The sequence below is a fragment of the Artemia franciscana genome, chromosome 5, assembly GCF_032884065.1.
Source record: "Artemia franciscana chromosome 5, ASM3288406v1, whole genome shotgun sequence".
NCBI classification, from domain to species: Eukaryota; Metazoa; Arthropoda; class Branchiopoda; order Anostraca; family Artemiidae; genus Artemia; species Artemia franciscana.
This window is the reverse complement of record NC_088867.1, coordinates 17,792,937-17,811,415: the sequence shown is the minus strand read 5'-3', so window position 1 is coordinate 17,811,415 and position 18,479 is coordinate 17,792,937. Positions and strand designations below refer to the sequence as shown.

Here is an 18,479-nt window from a genome sequence, read left to right as displayed (position 1 = left end):
TTTTAGAGGTGTTTTAATCATCCAAAGCAATTAAATGATGAGATAATTGTCAATTGTATTCTATATGGAATTGCACAATGCACGTGACTGTCATCGGGATGACAACATGTCATCGGTTAACATTTCTAGATCAAAAACTTCTAAATCCGTCAGTCGAGTGTCAGTCAATGTCAGTCAAAAAATGCTTTTCACTGGGGATGTGAGGGGTAGGAGGTTACGTCGAAAGATCTTTTCATGGAGGAATTTCCCTCCCCAGGCTTTTCCCTCCTTAACACCCCACTCTTTACGTTTAAGTTTGATACTTTCTCACAACTCAGTTTTTCAAAACAATAAAAAACTTTAGAGTAAAGAGCAGTGCGTTGAAGAGGGGACAGCCCCTTTCATATACGGAATAACGTCTCTTCGTTATAAGTTTTAATGTCGCTCCTTACTTTCAGTTTAAAAAACTTGCTTTTTTTATTTAATTGTTCAAAGGGCCAAGTAACCTTCTTACGACTGTGAGAATCTCAACGAAGAGCTGCAAGCACATATTTATACTATTCCCTTTGTAACCAAACATTTTGTTAAAAATATCTAATCAAAGTCAAATATCTAATTAAACTTAATTTTTTCCAGCCTAATCAAATGATACTGTTAGAAACGATTATGATTAAGATTATTAACATTTGCTTTAAAGGTACTTGTGTATTATTCAGAGCACACTCAATAAGTGAAGCTAGGTTCTATCGTGAAACAAACTACGATGCAGGTACATTTTAATTAAATATTTTATATATAGGGTTGATTAGGTTAAGTTAGGTGTTTGATATAATGAACTTCACCCCCACCTCACCTAATGTGCAAATATATAGCCCAAACTTTTGGTAAAGCTAATGAAATAAAACAAAATATGATGAAAATATAATACTTTATTAGGAAAATTGTAAAATTACAACTTAGAATTATGTACCTCAAACGCAGAAATGTCGTTAAGAATCGCATTAATAAGAGGTCTTCCTTCTGCCTCGTTCACACCAGGCCACATTTGTCGATTTGTAAACCCAGCAATAAATGAAACGAACTGCAGTAATAAATGGTATTCTATTGTCAGCAAACCACGTATTTACACGCAAATTGACTTTTTTCAAACATGGCCTATGGTTACACTTCCAAAAATGTTCCTTCTCGTAAGAGTATAAAGTCATGTTGTGTCCAGTGACGCACTGTTTTGTTGTGGACAACAACCCCTTATCCTGAAAAGTATAATTGCATCTTTTTCAGTCTTTGGCTAATCCCAAATTTTCATTTCAAAATCCATGTTCAGACAAAATCTTCTATCATTATGCGTAGCAAACTAAATAGTGTTCTGTCTTTGTGGCTACGCAACCTGATTTTCGCATCGTAGTTTCTTTCACGAAAGAACCTAACTTCCCTTATTGAGTGTGTTCTGAATAATACACAAGTACTGCTTTAAACAGCTCAGAGCCATTTATGAAACCAATCTCCAACTGTTAAATAAAGCTCAATAATTTCCAACTTAACGTAAAACAGTGACGTATAACGCTGTCTAACAGCAAGCAAAACATCTAACTGCCAGGAACGATTATTACCACCTGACAATCAAAATCCGTTTCTCACACTTCGTCTCGATCTATTTTCTTTCAATTTCTGCCCAGTAAACTACAAGTGCAAAAATCTCTCATACGTAGTTTCATAGCACGATGGGGTGTAACGCTTGGAAAGTTAGAGCAGCAACATTGAAACACGGTTCACACTCCAAATCTCCTTGGAAATTAACCAATAATAAAACTTTACAATACATTAGGGTGAAAACGTGGACAGGAATTGTTTGAAGTGCCTCCAATTTTCAGTTATGTTGCGGAATTTATGAAAAGAAGTTTGAAGTGTTTGTGGTTTTTGTGGCTTATTTGATTGTGGAACATGCACAATCAGAATAACGAAAAATTTTTCAAGAGCCACACGATGACAAAAGAGCTCACACTGCGAGCGTGAGCAACAGGTTGCCGACCGCTTTTCTAAACAAACACAATTACTTTCATATCTCTGTCTATTACTTATATCACCCAATTCATCACCCAATTCTTATATCAAGTGATGCTTAACGACAAAATTCTGGGAGAAATATTTTAAATAAGGCCAGATCCCTATCCCTAGCTAATTGGTTCAATTATAAAAGTCTATTAGAAATCTGTCCGACTCAGCTAAAATTTCATATTCATGTATTTTTAGTAATAAAACCTTAGAATGATACATCACTCTAAATAGTTTCAAAGCTGTTCTCCAAAAATAAGTGCAAATATAATAAAATCAATTTTTTATCCAGTTCCAAACTAAAAGTTAATTTTTCTTTTAAAAAGTCAATTAAATCCATGCGAAACGCAAATAAAATTATTATTTATGACCAAGCACTTAAGGAAATATCTATATTTGGGAAACTCGATAGGTCTTTAAGAATCAAAGCCAAAATTAATTTTCGTTGAGAATTCTCTCCAGTGTCTGTTTTAAGGATTTAGCTATACTAGCCTCTGAACAGTTAACTAATGCAACAATATTCGTCTTTGACATCATTAACATTGGAGTTGGCCAAAGAAATTCCAACAGAAAGGAATTTCAACTTAAATCAATGTGAATTTATCTCAGCAGTGTGTAAGGCAGGATTTATAAACCAGTGGTTTAAACTTGATAATTGGTTCGTTGTAATGTCGAAGCAAAACCCTTTAATTCCTATGGCCTTTTGACTTTAAGTAAGATGCATGTAAATAATAATCGCGAAAGAGCAAGCTAAAACGTTAGCTTCAGAAATTATAAACACAAGATCAGAAGCTGTCAAAAAAGTGCATTGCATGGTCTCTACGAAAATAAAGAAAGATTTATTTATAACAAAAGTAGATGTGTTTATGCGTTTGAATGAACCAAGAAAAAAATATAGACCTTTACAAAGAAACAGCTGAACAAAATCAAAATATCAGACATATGGGTTTATAGCTTCTACAAAGATTAAGTAAAAAAAAACAAGTTTTTCTTAACTGAAAGTAAGGAGCAGCATTAAAACTTAAGATGAACAGAAATTATTCCTTACATGAAAGGGACTGTCTCCTTCTCAACGCCCACTCTTTACGCAAATTTTTTTTGTTGTTTTAAAAAGTTGGGTTGTGAGGAAGAGTCAAACCTTAGCGTAAAGAATGGGGAGTTGAGGAAGGGACAGCCCCTTTCATATACGGAATAATTTCTATTTGTTTTAAGGTTTAATCTCGCTCGTTTCTTTCAGTTCAAAAAACTTTTATTCAATTTCAGAATATTTTGAATTAATGCAGGTTTTGGATTTTCCTCACCGTACATGAATAATTAAAACGAAATTTACATATTAATTTTATTTTTTTTAAACTAATAATAATCTAAGTTTGATTTTGTTCTAGTCGTCTAAGAATGACTCATAAATATATGTATTATTACGTATATGAAGGGGGTTGCCCCCTTCCTCAACACCTCACTCTTTATGCTATTTTTTTTAATTTGTATAGCAAGTACTTTATTTATGCTCCACTGGTCCATGAACTTGACGTACCTTTTTTTCCATGCTTAATCTATCTTTTGACGCTTAAAGTCAATTGTCCAGTTGACATTTTGTATTACATTAGTCAATGTACCAACCAGTTGCTACCGAATGAGTTGCTACTGACAAGCAGTTGCTACCAAGCTTCACGCTTCGTCTACACGGAATAGCCATTCATGGAATCACCTGTTGTTTTCAACAGGCTAAACCACTGTAACTGCCAACCATTGTCAAGGTAGTGGTAGATATTCCGTCACTGTAATCATTATTTTCAGTAACCTATGATTTAGTTTGCTTTATTTACCTTTTTGTGTAATTTAGAAATCTAGCCCGTGAAATCGCTGAATTTGCCGACCAAGAATAAGATTTCGACAGTTAAGAATGTCAGGCGCTGTGATGTCACTATTTTCTTCTACTTTTATTCGTCTTTTTATATAGTTATCTTTATTCTTCTTATTCGCAAAATTTAAATAATGGCTTCGTATAACCATGAAAATTAGCACCACGATTTTATTGACATTTTGTTACCAAAAATTGTCAAAGGGTACCCCCTATCCCCTCTATAATTAATATAGAAATAACTCAGGAAAAATAGTCTAATCTCCTAGGTTGAAAGAAGAAAAATGCGGGCATTAAAATAAAAAAAAGTTTTTGTACACCATCATTGTGTTATAATGACAATTCACTGTTATAAGTTACAACCCATTATATTAAAAACATTAGAGAAAGTGAATGGATTTTAATCGGAAATCGGTGTAGGCTGAAGCAATATTGACTTAAAACCTGAAACTTTTGGCCAAAAACATCTTACTTGAAGTTCCCTCCTGATCTTCCTTGTTTTTAATATAGCTTGTTTTTATAGCCAAATTAAAATAGTGTATTATAAGGAGTTTTATTTGAAACTGAATCTACCGTAGAGAGCTCTTAAGCGTTGGTTGCAGGCACGGCTAAGTTGTAGGCTACTGCGTAAGGGACTATGGGTGCCCTGTGACCAGGATGGCTCGGGAGGTAAGTATACTTGCCCTCTTTGTGGGGAGTGTCGGGATGGGCTAAAAAATTTCATGAGTGAATGCAAAAGTCTGGTGAATCCAAGGAATATTTTTTTCGAGAGGATATACCACTTGTCTCAGGTGTTTTCAGAATTACTTTGATATTACCACTACTACAGCTACTACTACTAACAACTCACCGCAGCAAAAAGCCGCCTGAGGACGATACAGCTACACACGTTCCTCCTCCATCCAAATATATTCAGAACCTCCCCTTTTCAAGAAGAAGTTCGAATTTCCTTTAAATCTTTCTTTATTACATCCTCCCATCCCAGACGAGGACGACCTGCTTTCCGTTTATCCCTAGATGGTTGACCGAAAAGGACAATCTCCGGGAATCTGTCATCCTTCATCCGCAGAACGTGCCCTAACTATATCAACCTTTCTTTTATTATAGCCCTAGAAAGTGGGACTGAACCACGCTTTTCGTACAGCCTACTGTTTGAAATACGATCAGTCAGCCGGGTACCCAGAACAATCCGTAGGCAATTTCTCTGCAAAACATTTAGTAAATCTTCATCCACTTCTTGGAGTGCCCTTGCTTCAGAGCCATATTTGCCCACTGTCATCACTGTACCTTATTCCTAGCCTTAATGACTTCGTCTTCTTACCATTAATATTCAAACCTATCTTAATACCCTGAACTTGCAAAACCTCTAAAAGTTCATTCATTTTGCTCACACTTTCATCTAGGATGCTTAGATGATCAGCATAATCTAAGTCCAGGAGAACTAACCTAGGAATAAAAATTTGGTCGACACATCCTATATCTTTTCTAAAACCGCACTGTTCTTCTCTTAAAACTTTGTGAACAGCATCTTTCAGTCTACAAAGTATCATACTACTAAGAAATTTGCTAGCTACAGAGAGCACACTAATACCTTGATAATTACGACACTCACTCTTATCACCTGTCTTATATAGTGGTTTAATTGAGGTTCTCCTAAAATTGTTAGGTACTTTCCCTTTTTTAAGAATAGTATTCATAATCTTCAGTAACTTATTTCTAATTTTGGAGCCACTGTATTTAATAAACTCATTTACAAAACTACCAGCACATGGAGCCTCATTATTTTCTATTTGTTTTTTTTTTTTTTACTGTCGCTAATTCTTCCTCACAAACAAATCTTGCTTCACCTACAAGGTATCCCAAACTTTTTCATTTTCCTCTATATCTTTTCCTGCAACAGTGTCACGGCTTAGCACATTCTCAAAATGTTCCATCCATCTCTCTTTAACTCTTTCCTTATCATTAATTGTGGCCTCGATCCTATCTTTAACTTTGGACAAGTCCGGATTGACTGCTCCTTCCCAATTTATTAACATGCCAGTGCAATATTTTACTATTATGCCATCTAGCTACATCTTCCAGAATCCTCGGCAATTTTATCCATGGCCTCTGTTTCACACCTACCTAGTTAATATTTTAAGGCTTCCTTCACTTTCTTTACATTCCTTTTGTTTCCATCAGTTCTATCGATCAGATAATTCTTGTACAGATCCCTTCTCCTCTCAATTATACACAAAACTATTTTTACTTATATTCCTAGCTGAAGTCTTAACTTTCTTCCCTAAGACGCCAAAAAGTCTGTAGCCATTACTGTTTTCTTTTCCTACACCAAATTTCCAAACGCCATCTATCCCTATTTTTCTACCGACCTGGGTGTTGAAATCTAGTAAAAATACCATATTTCTACCTGGGACTTTTTCTATTTGCTCTTGTATTTGTAAGCAAAATTCATCTGAGTCACTAGTTTCTCTATCAGTCGGTTCAACAGGGGCATATACTGCTATAAATGATACCCTGAACTTTTCAGTCATAAAATGAGCAATTATTATTTTATTATTAATAAATTCCCAGCCTAAACAAGACTTAGCAGCTTCCTTTATTTATCATGAGCCCTACTCCCTGTCTATTTACCCCATCCTTCCTGCCTGAGTAAACAATTTCTATATCACGTAATTTTATTCTTCCCACCCATGGGATACGAGTTTCTGAAACTCTTAATAAATCCAGTTTGAATCGTTTGAATTCGTCAGTCAAAATGTCAACACGATAGTTATTTTTTAACGTCGTGACATTCCAAGTTCCAATTTTTATGTGCTTTAAATCATTGAAATTATTTAGGGCTCAGGAAAAGCAATGATTGCGGATACTAGTGCAGGATAGGGATCAACATGTCTTCCTAAGTCTACACCAAAGCGCTTAAGCCGGCTTGGAACCAGACAGTAAGAAGTCCCTGGAACCTCCAGTATGAATAAAGGTTTTGTGTAATCTTGGGCCCATCTTGGTCACAACATGGTTTTCAGCACTTGCCAATGCACTTCTATCAACAAGAGCCAAAATCCTGCACAGACAATCCCAAGCCTATTACCTCCGACTCATTATATATTTATGTCTACAAAAATTATGCTACTATGGGAAGGCAACCCATATCAGATAAATTAGCTTGGAAGAGGTTTTTCAGCCCAAAAATGCCCGCCAAAACAGACCAAGTCCAGAAGAGCTATCCATTAATCATGATCCCTTGAAAATGCTGTGTTTTTTACTAGGCTATAGTTTCCTTGAGGGGTGCCATTCCTAAAGTGGGAATAGAGTTTACCGCAAGGTCCTCAGGCTTGAAGTTACCCGGAAAAGGTTGAGGTAGCCCTTTGCAGAGGCTGTTGTCCATAGATCTGGATCTTACGCCCTTCCGCAGTTGTCCTCCTATAGAGGATCCAACAATAGACTTCTACGTCACCATGCAATTTAACCCATTACTGGGAGAAGGCTTATAACTCACGGGACGTGTGTCCAAGGCACCCTACATATCTGTAGGATGTTACCCTATAGTGACCCGGAGTCTTGCTCTGTTGCCCTTGGGGGAGCCCCTGAGATCGACAGCTCACTGGCTTATTTAAATCTAGAAGATTTGAACATGTGTATTTTTGAGGCTTTCAAAAACCAACGTTGTCATATCGAATTTCAGCATTTCATAAGTCGTTGGTAATTCCAAGCTTGTCTCTAAATATTAATTGTATATTAATATTTATGTCTTGGTATCATTGTATTTGAAATTATTTAATGGGTTATGATATTATTTATATATTATTACTGTATCTGATATATGATTAATATTGAACGCTCTGTAATCCGAATAATATGACATTGAATGTATTTAATATAATTTGTATTTTGATACAATATATTCCAAATTATTTTGATACAATTTATTTTGATATTATTTATATATTATTACTATTTCTGACATCCAATTAATATTGAAAGATATGTAATAATGGGATATTGAATATATTTAGATATCATTCGTTTTCTGATATAATGTATCTGATGTTATTTTAATAGAATTGATTTAGATAATACTTGTATATTAATAATATTTTTTATAACGAATTCATATTCAACAATATATAATAAACCAATATTGAATTTTTTTTTGCTAGAGACCCAATTCAAAAGATACTGATTGATCTAATTATTAGGGTAAGAGGTCTTAGAGAGAAATATATGGAGGTATGGAATACGATGATTTAAATGTTGGAGGGTTATTCTTTATTTTGATCATTTTCGTGTCTAGACATATAGCTTATTGAGATTCTTTATTTATATTGTGGTATTGAATTATTTAAGCAAATATTTTTTTTGTCATCAAGTATTTTAATAAGAAATACTCTTATATTTTGGTGAAGATGCTCTGATTGGGAAACCTCTCTTTATTCCGAGTCACTTCTGTAACGAATTTCTAACGGAAGTTTCTCCTCAGTAGGTATCACTTTCATAACAGATCTAAAATTTTACGCTTGACAACTCAACTGATGGATTATGATATCTCCCTATGTCATATCCTCATTCTGCTATGCTAACAAATTAATTCCGACGAAAGGCTTAGTCCCTAATCTATTCTCACCCAAATCCATCTATTTTGATTTATTTGTCTATTACATACCATCATGTTTATAAACTAAATATTTATCTTGGTGTTTCTGTGACTAAAAAGAGGCCTTTAGAGGCTCAGAAAAAGGCTTTATTACCAATAACGTGTTATATTTTGCCAGATATTTCCCAAATTCAACTTGTTTGCATATTTTGCATCACCTAAATTACAATAAAAAGCATAAAGTGAAAAACTGCACAGAAGATAGTCACTAAGAATGGATATTTTCAACAAAAGATGCGCAAGATTTATCAAATATCTCCAAAGTTAAAACTACTTTTTGGTAGTAAAAACTACTAAACTACTACTTAGTAAAAGTAAAAGTAGTAAAAACTACTTTTACTATTTTTGGTCATATGTGCATAATTGGTAAATCCCTGTTCTGCTCCCTTATTATGTTTAATTTCTTTTCGTTTTTAGTATCATCTTGAGCGTATTCCAGGGAGTTTTCCTTTAGGATCATAGCTTTGTATATTTAATTCGTTCTCATTGGAATAGCTATAATGAAATTACGTCTCATTCTATTTTGTTATGATGTAACTCTAGGTCGAAAAAGTAGGGAAGGAAAAATAGTCCTTTTCTTGTATCATACGACCATCACTTGACCAACCTTCCTTATCGTAGTTGACAGAGGTATCTACGCAGTTGACATAGGTATCTCATGGATCTTTCTATATAAAATGGGCAATTTTTCTGAGCTTGGACCCTTACAGGGGATGAATTACTGGTTGCTGTACCTTAGGATACATAGTTCTGTTGAATTTTGCCCTTTCTAATTTAAATACTAAGCTTACAATTCTGACGTGATTCCGTTTTCTAGTACTAGTGGTCCAATTATTTTTGGCTAAATGGACCCCTCTTAGAATTGTACGAGCCTTGGTTCCACGCAGTCATCCCTGGCGAAAAAATACAAAAAAGAAAAAAAGCACTAAAAAACAAATCAACGCCCACCCAAAAACGAAAAATATGAGTTTTCACATTTTGGGAGTTGGAAGCATAAAATTTTTGTGAAGAGTTTTCTTGGGTGTTCAAATTTGGCGGTATGCTTCTCATCAAGACCAAACTAGTTTCGTAGGATTCCATTTCATTCTTTTCTAAAACTATACAAATTTATATATGCTATGCATTTTCAATATGTACTGTTAACTCAAATAAATATTTAAATATTTGTGATCAGTATACTATGCACATTCTTTTGGTATATACTCTTTCATAACTTCCGTTTTTTAGAGTTTCAGTTACTGTATGCACGTGAGGCTCTTTACTCGCAGTTCCCTTCCACAAACTGCTTGATTTTGATGAAATTCGTAAATTTTTATGGCAGATTTGTCTTCAGGCACCCTATGTATACAACATAAATGGCTCGATAATAATGACATTTTTCTAAACAAAACCTACCCATAAAATAAGCTAAAATCTAGAAAAGTACCCAAAAATTATCTTTTCATAGCCTTGAAGCATATAAAAAAAAGAAAAAAATATCCTAGACCTAGAATTTTCTCGTTTACGACAGGATTATAAGTAATCAAGCAGGCCCTACCGCTGTTACTGGACTTACAGTTATTACAAGAGAAAATTTTTTTCACTAATAAATCATGGATTCATAAACCCTTTTTCGATCCTCACTTGATTTGCTAAATCATAGTGTTAATATTATTTCCACAAAAAATCTATCTGAACACAGAGTAAAGGAATCAAACTAAGAAATATAACAGGATTTTCTCATTCCCATGACAAAGGATAATCTCGCTCCCCATCAGCTCTATCTGGATCATTAGTGAAAAGGAAATAAAGCCCTAATTCAATCTAGCCACAAATCAAAGAAGTTATCCCATACTAAGGAAAATAAACATAAAGAGAAAAGAATTCTCAGATAGATATTATAAAAAAAGCCCCCGTGCACTGCAAGATTATAAATTTGCCAGTTGATACTGGCTAACACTTTTTCTAAGACTTACAATATATATTTTAGGAAATTGACTATCTAACCAGAAGAGATAAAGCAATTTGAAAAAAATCGTCAAATAAATATTTAAAAAAAAGTCACGGGTATTGCAAGCAATATCATCTGCCAGTTAATAATGTCACTTTTCTAACAGTTCCAAGAAATGTTTTTTCTTGGAACTGCTCATAATTATACTAATAAAACAGTAATTTTTGATAAATTGCATTACTGAATGAGCTAAAATGTATCCATTCTACGGCCTGAATAATTAATTATAAAATATAATATTTCTGAATGAAGAACTACAGGATATGGCCAATGACAGGAAAAGAAACAACAGATATTTCCGACTAATTTCTGAGGTTCTTCTCCAGCACCAAAAAAAGGGAGTATGAAAAAAAGTTCAAAATCCAACGAAAAAAGTATAAAAAGTAAGTGTATAAGAAATAGAAACTAAAAATATCAAGAAGAAAAATAAGGTTAAAAAAAGAAGTAAATTTCCAAACTATACAATTGAAGTGATACACAAGTACATCATACCCTTAATTTTGTGGATTGCATATTCTTTATTCGTTATTAGAGGCAAATTTGGCCTTAAATTGTGATGATCAGAAAAATTAAGCAACCTTACTAACTCGTTTTAAAAATACAAAGAACAATTGTACCGTCAAATAAACCAATCATGTTCCATCTTTTCTAAAAGCTTTGGCAATCTATTACCATAGAAGTTATTCGATCTGAAGTTTTAATCTTCTATTTCATTTCACAATTTCTGTGAAGCTAGCATTCACCTATGTTTCAGGTTCTTAGGAAGGCAGTTTGCCAATTGATTTCAATTTGTTTTTTTTTTTTGTTCTTTTGAGTTCTCTGATTTCCTCTGATTTACAGTCGAGAAAGGACTGACTCAAAAGAAAAAGAAAAAAATACATTCCTTTAATTCCGTTGTATTGTGTGCTTTAACTTCATTGGCTTATGTCTGTGATATATTTTCGTACACCAATAGCAGATATTTTTTTAAGCGGATGTCAGAAATTGAAGATAAATAGCCCCGACCTTTGAAACCGGATAGGTTCTGTTGTGTTACTGTGCGAAACTTTAATCCAATAAAAGGAACGAAGATTTTTTTTGCCAAAAGACCTTTTATGAGTATTTCCTTTCTTTCTCTGTGTCTTAACTCTGAAAAAATCAAACTCGTAGGTCGTAATACATCGTTCAAACTTTTACCGCAGGTACATAAAGAACAAAAAAAAGTACGGTTCTTTAAAGTACGCAAAACTATAATATTTTAGGCAACACAAGCTTACTCCCCTTTGTCGCTTTGGTTTTGCAATACATTCATTCTGTTCTGAAAGCCCCGGTTCAGTAAAAGTTTGTTGAATTAAATGATAAAAGCGATAAGCTTGTTTGTCAAATCAGAAATGTTATTGAAAAAAGAGTATTGTTTAAGTAAGGTGGCCTCACCTTGCAGCATAAAGGATAAAGCCTTCGCAAGAAGATGCACATTGGACGCCGAAGCATAAACAATCAATTCAGAAACTTTCGAAAAAATAGTGAAAATGAGACAAAGGCATGTATAAAGAAATTATTCTAGTTGGGCAAGTTTATGGGGAGACTACCTGTGTGGGCACCGGATAGGACGAAATATTACTCTTGAAAAACTATAAAAAAAAAATCAAATGACTTATTTTACAGCTCATCAAAAAAGTAGAACGTCTAATTGTCCTTTTTTATATCAATTCTACGTGGAGATACATATATTGTCCTATATGTTTTCGAATATTATGCATCTCATTGTGAAACACTGGCCTACTGCTGATAGGAATTTTTTATCCCAAATTCTAAGCATGTGTCTCATGTAGCACATGTAGAATTATAATATTTTCAAACTACTTCCTTCAAAGGATACCAATGCCCCAGGACACTGAGACTCGTCAAAATCTGGAAAACTTTATGCATATACATTATCCATTAGACGAATGCTTTGAAAACAGAGATATGCATAAGCTATTTTTGTTAATAGCTTTCGAATGCCTAGGCAATAATTCTCTGTCAAAATGTTTTGACAGACTTTAGGAATCACCCTAAAATTTATTGCTAAAAGTCCAAACGTGAGAAATTTGAAGGTAAATAATTGATGCACTGCTCACCCTAGAATTAAGAGTAGTCTTCTGCAGTACGGGAATAAGCACAGAGAGGCAGAGAACTAGATTTTTCGTAAGTGAAGGGGCTAGACGAGGGATTAAAACTCCTTAGACTCAAATTTTAAGTTGTCTTTTCTTTTCAGTCAATATTTTATTGGCTTTCTTGATTTTTCAAATCATCTTGCATAATGTCCAAATTGAAAAACTTGCCATCCTAGCCTGTCACACAGCTTTTACATCAAACTGATACCTTGGTGTCACCTACTTGAATCCTATTGGCATTAATTGGCTTTTATTGGTGATTGGCATATTACCCGGGGAAATTCTCCCCGGAAAATTCCATACCGTAGAAAATTCCCCTGCGGGAAATCCCTCACTCCAGAAAATTCCCCGCGGAAAATTACTCCCTAGCAAATTTCTCGCATGAAAATCCCCCCCCCATGCAAGATTGATTGACCAACAAGAAATTATGACAGCTAAAATTCATGACGAAAAGAAGGAGATTTCGAATATTCTACCTATTTAACAAAATAGAATGTATAGTGTAGAATATTCAAAGTATTTATTTCTGTATTTCTATTGAACTTTCTTAGAAAGTTCAATTCTTTCTTTCTCCGTGAATTTAATTTCCCTTTGGCTGATCAATTTTACAAGTTGGCAGAACTTTCCTGGGGGAAATGTAAAGGGGATGGTCAGAAAAGAATTTTCCTAGGAGAATTTTCCAGGAGGCAACTTTCCGTGTGGGGGAAATTTTCCGTGGGAGAAATTTTCCATGAAAGAAAATATTCCATGGGAAATACTTTTCGAGGATGGTGGTAATTTTTTTTGAGGAATTTTAGGAGGAGAATTTTTTCGAGGGAATTTTTCCGGGGGGAATACGCCAGACCCTATTATTTCTAAACTGTTAACCATTATTCTTGCGTGCAATACGTCTCCAATGAATTACTTTTTTATCCTTATGGTAGAAATTCGTGTAAGCTACTGTGAAGCTTAAGTCTATGCTATGGAGTATTACATAATTGGCCAATGAACATGGTCTCAACTAGTATATTACTTTTACAGCTGCTATAGTAGCTTATATTATTACTGCACACTCATCAAAGAATTAGGTCAAAATAGGTTCAAAGCTTAAATATCTGTAAAAAATTTCCTATACACTATATTCAAATTAGTTTTTAAGGAATCTAAATAGTTTTTCTCTATGAAGTCACTTTTATCATAGCTATGTGTTAATGAGGAGGGAACTCCTTTGCCATTAATGAGAACCCTATGTGTGGTGCTTCCTGAGTTTTTTTGTTCTCTCTTTGTTGTTAAGATATTGCAAAAAATATTGCAAAAAAATGATCTTTTTATTGTGTAATAATAAGTCACACAACTAAAACAATTCACGAATCATTTCTGTCACGTTTACAGGTTGTGTCCGACATTTTCATACTTTTGCTCTAATTGTCAAAAATGTTTGCTAAGCAGTTCTCAAAGAGATAATGAACAAGGTTTGTTAACATGACAGAGCTTCTGTTATTTGACAGGGTTTTAATTCAGATAATAGTTGGACAGTGAATGGTCAAAATAAAGCAGGATTCCATAATTTTGACAGTTTTCGTGCTTTACTATAATGCACTGTGTGTTTTGTCTAAAATCCATCGTCGATAGAGAACAGCAGGTACATCTGTCGTTTCCGTTGGTTCACAATTTAGTTGCTACAGAATAACTTTTTGAAAAGCCTGGAACGGAACCTTCAATTTTGTAATCTTTGGCCCCTCCTGCCGCGAGTAAAGAGTATGGTTTTATTCTTAAACTTCAAGACATCATGGGGTATGTATTTTGATTTTTCTTTACCAAGCATAGGGTGGTAAGTAAGCTGGTTTCGTCGTTAGACCTTGCCATTCCCTTTTAATGGCCAAATGGAAAGTTTGTTTTCAGTAGTGAAGAAAGATAAGAAGAATATAACCCCACTAAAACCTAACTTTTCCTATGCTTAATCTAAAATTGCATTCTTTCTATACTTTCCTTCTGTTTTCCCAAGACAAAATTGAATACGTCGGAATAAATACAGCAGCATCTAATAGACTATAGTGATTTTTGCTTAATCTTTATGCACTATGGCACGTGTAATATAATAAATGTGGTGCAACCGTAGAGAAGCCATTTTCCTATTTAGCCAGCATGAAAATCGAACTCAGGAATTGCCTGGATGCTGCAACTGTAAGCTGTTCGAAATAACTTGTGGACAGGCCCTCCAGACAGCACATTTACGAGCCATTCAACTAGCTCTGTATCACTTGCAAGAAATGGTACCCTTAGGAGGAGGACTCTAAAGGGGCCGAAGGAAGATCAGCTTTTAATAATTTTTTGGATGATGACTAGGAGGTGGTTATGTTGTATAACAACACTGCTGCTTTCGCCACCTAGCTATTTTATCTTATGATCAGCCATCTATAGCTCCGAAATGGTAAGAAATGTAAACTCAAAAGTCTTCTTGGGTATAGGAATTTTCAAATGGAGCAGAAAAGTTCCAGTAAAATTATCCAGTAATTTTTCAGAAAAAAAAAATGTATTTTATCCTCATGTTGTACATGGTGTCAAAACGATTGTATTGTAGCCCTGGAAGTAAAGTTTTTTAGAACAGTTTTATGCTGAACTCTTGGGGAACATTGACCTGACTTTATGAGTTAAGGCAAAAAAAAAAAATCCATAGCTCTTCTGGATTCCTTGCAAATGATTCTAAAAAGTTGATCTTGAATATCAAAGTCCGGTTTTTTGGTTTGTTTTCTAAAATTCTGAGTTGAAGCCTCTTGTATTTTACGCGAGTAGTACTATGAGAAATACGCAAGATGACGTCAGCTTTCTAATATACGAAATTAATCAGTCTTCTTAAAAATAATTTCCATGGTTGTTATGACGCATTAAGTTTATTTTATATTCTCGAAGGAACTTTTTTTCTAGACAATTTAGAATTTTGTCCCTAACACGGATAGATCACTCTTGATATTATAAGAACTAGAAATGAAATTGGTTTTCCGAAAGTAATTTTTCTTCTGTGACTCTTTCTGTTTTGAGACTTTGATTTTTCGAATTCCCGAAATTTTGCATAACTGAAATGTCCCAGTTTCAAACCTAAACTCAGAGAAATCGAATAAATTTGAATACTGAAACAACTTTATGTTGTCTCTTCGGGGAAACCTAAGCAAAATCTCCGTATCTCTCATAAATGCTAGGAAAACAATACCGTATATACGCATTTTTGAAACACAAGGCCTTATTTTTTTGCATTTTTCTAAAATTTTCTATTTTTATTCGAATGAAATAACAAACACTTAATGCCATACAAAGTAAGCAAGAATATACGCACTAAACTGTAGACACTTAATGCCATGAACAAGAAGCAAGAAGAATCTAAAGATCCAAGGGCGAACTGGGAGCATTGAATTAGTCTGAAAAGATGTAATCAGAGCTTAACAGATGGGTAACCTCACCTCATATTCTGTAATATTATTAGTAGGCCTTGGAAACGGATAAACGTGTAAGTTCTGAATTTTTATCCTTGGCACCTTATTTTATCAATTTGCACCTTTTAAGGCGCCAAGGGCAAACTGGGTGCATTCGAAGTGGTTTTATTTTTAAACGAAATTTACATCAGCAGTTTAAAAATAAAACCACTTCGAATGCACCCAGTTTGCCCTTGGTGCCTTAAAAGGTGCAAATGAAAACTGGAGCTGCCAGAAACAGTCAAAAAGCACTTGCCCAAATTTACATGAAATGGCCATTATGAAGACAAAATCTATGCGGTATTTATTTTGAGAAAAACAGTAAAAATCAATCACTAGCCACAGGATCATTTTTTAGTTGCAAAAATTCATAAGCACAGCTTAGAATGTTTCAGAAAGGTTTATAATATGAATAAATAGCAATTAGACTTCCGGTGCCAAGCCCCATGGAATGTTGCCTCAACTGCCAATGCAAAACAATGCTATAATCAGCATAATTTTTTTCTGCCTGTAATAAGACTGTTTACTGTTTGCTTCGGTTAAAGAACATCCGTGAAACCACTAATTTCGTGAACTTTTATTTCTTAATGCATGGGTGATTTTCGGATTCCTGTTTTGTATTTTCGATTTTTGAATTTTTGGATTTTTAGATTTTTGGATTTTTCGTGCTTCCTGTTCATGGCATTAAGAGTCTACAGAATAGTGCGTATACTCTTGCTTACTTTGCAAGGCGAAGCTTACTTGCAAAATTCGGATTTACGGTATTATTTACCTAGCATTTATGAGAGATACGGAAATTTCGCTTATGTTTCCCGAAGAAACAACACTAAGTTCTTTCATATTCAAAGTAATTTGATTTCTCTTAGCTTAGGTTTGAAACTTGAGAATTTTAGGTATCCAGAATGTAGAGAATTCAAAAAAATGAAAGCCTCAAAACAGAAAGTCTCAGAAGAAAAATCAGTTTTGAAAAACCAATTTCAGGCTCATAGAATAACAAATTTTTAGAATACCAGCTCTTAGAATATCAAGATTGATCTATCTGCGTTATGGAAGACATTATACCTTGTCTAGAAAAAAAATTTCCTTCTAGAATATAAAATAGATATAATGCGTCATAACAAAAATGGAAATTAGTTTTAAGAAAACAAGTCAATTTCGCATATTAGAAATCTCACGCTATCTTGCATATTTCCCATAGTAATACTCAAGTAAAATACAAGAGGCCTCAACTCAGAATTTTAGAAACTAAGAATTTTGTTAGAAAACGAACCAAAAATTGGAATTTAGTATTCAATATCGACTTTTCCGGAATCATTGCATGAAATCTCGAAGAGCTCCAGATTTTTTTGGCCTTTTCTCATAAGGCTAGGTCAATGTTCCACATGAGTTTGACATACAACTGTTATATGAAACTTTATTTCTAGGGCTAGATTAGATTTGTCTTGAAACCATACACAACATGAGGAAGAGATCACATTTTTTTCTGTAAAATTACCGGGAAATTTTACAAACTCCAATGGAGCTTTTTTGCTCCGTTTGATGATTCCTATACCCAGAAAGACTTTTGATTTTGCATTTCTTACCATTTCGAAGCTACATACATAAGATAAAATAACTAGGTAGTGAAAGCAGTATTGTTGCTCCACAACATAACTACCCCATAGTCATCCTCCAAAAAATTATTAAAAGCTGATCTTCCCCTGACCCCTTTTGAGTCCTCCTCCTTCAGGTACCATTTCTTGGAAGTAATACAGAGAGAAGGTTGAATGGCTTATAAATGTGCTGAGTCTGGAGGCCTGTCCACAAGTTTTTTTTCAAAGCACTTACAATTGCGGCCTCCAGACAATTCATGAATTCGGTTTTCATGCTGGCTAAATCTGAAATTGCCCCTATACGCTTACACCAGTGCTATAGTACATAAAGATTAAGCAAAATCACTAATGTTTGTTAGATGCTACTATATTTATTCCGAGTCATTCAACTTTGTCTTGAAAAACAAAAGGAATTTTTAGAAAGAATGCAATTTTAGATTAAGGACAAGAAAAGTTAGGTTCTAGTGGGGTTATATTTTTCTTATCTTTCTTCATTACTGAAAAATAAAACTTCCCATTTGGCCAAAAAAAGGGAATGTCAAGTTTTAATATCGTAACCAGTTCTCTTACCATCCTATGCTCAAATCAAAATTCATATTCCATGATGTCTTGCAGTTTAAGAATAAAACCATACTCTTTACTCGCGGCAGGAGGGGCCAAAGATTACGAAGCTGAAGATTCTGTTCCAGGTCCTTCAAAGAGTTAACCCGAAGCAGCTAAACTGTGAACTAACGGAAACGACTGAATTAAATGTTGCTCTACATTGACGATGGGTT

General features: G+C 34.2%; 1 protein-coding gene across 1 annotated transcript in view; it reads left to right on the top strand.

Moving 5' to 3' along the window:
* The window catches only part of LOC136027043 (zwei Ig domain protein zig-8-like), a 170,214-nt gene that overhangs the window by 33,700 nt on the left and 118,035 nt on the right, over positions 1-18,479 (top strand). The window lies entirely within an intron of this gene.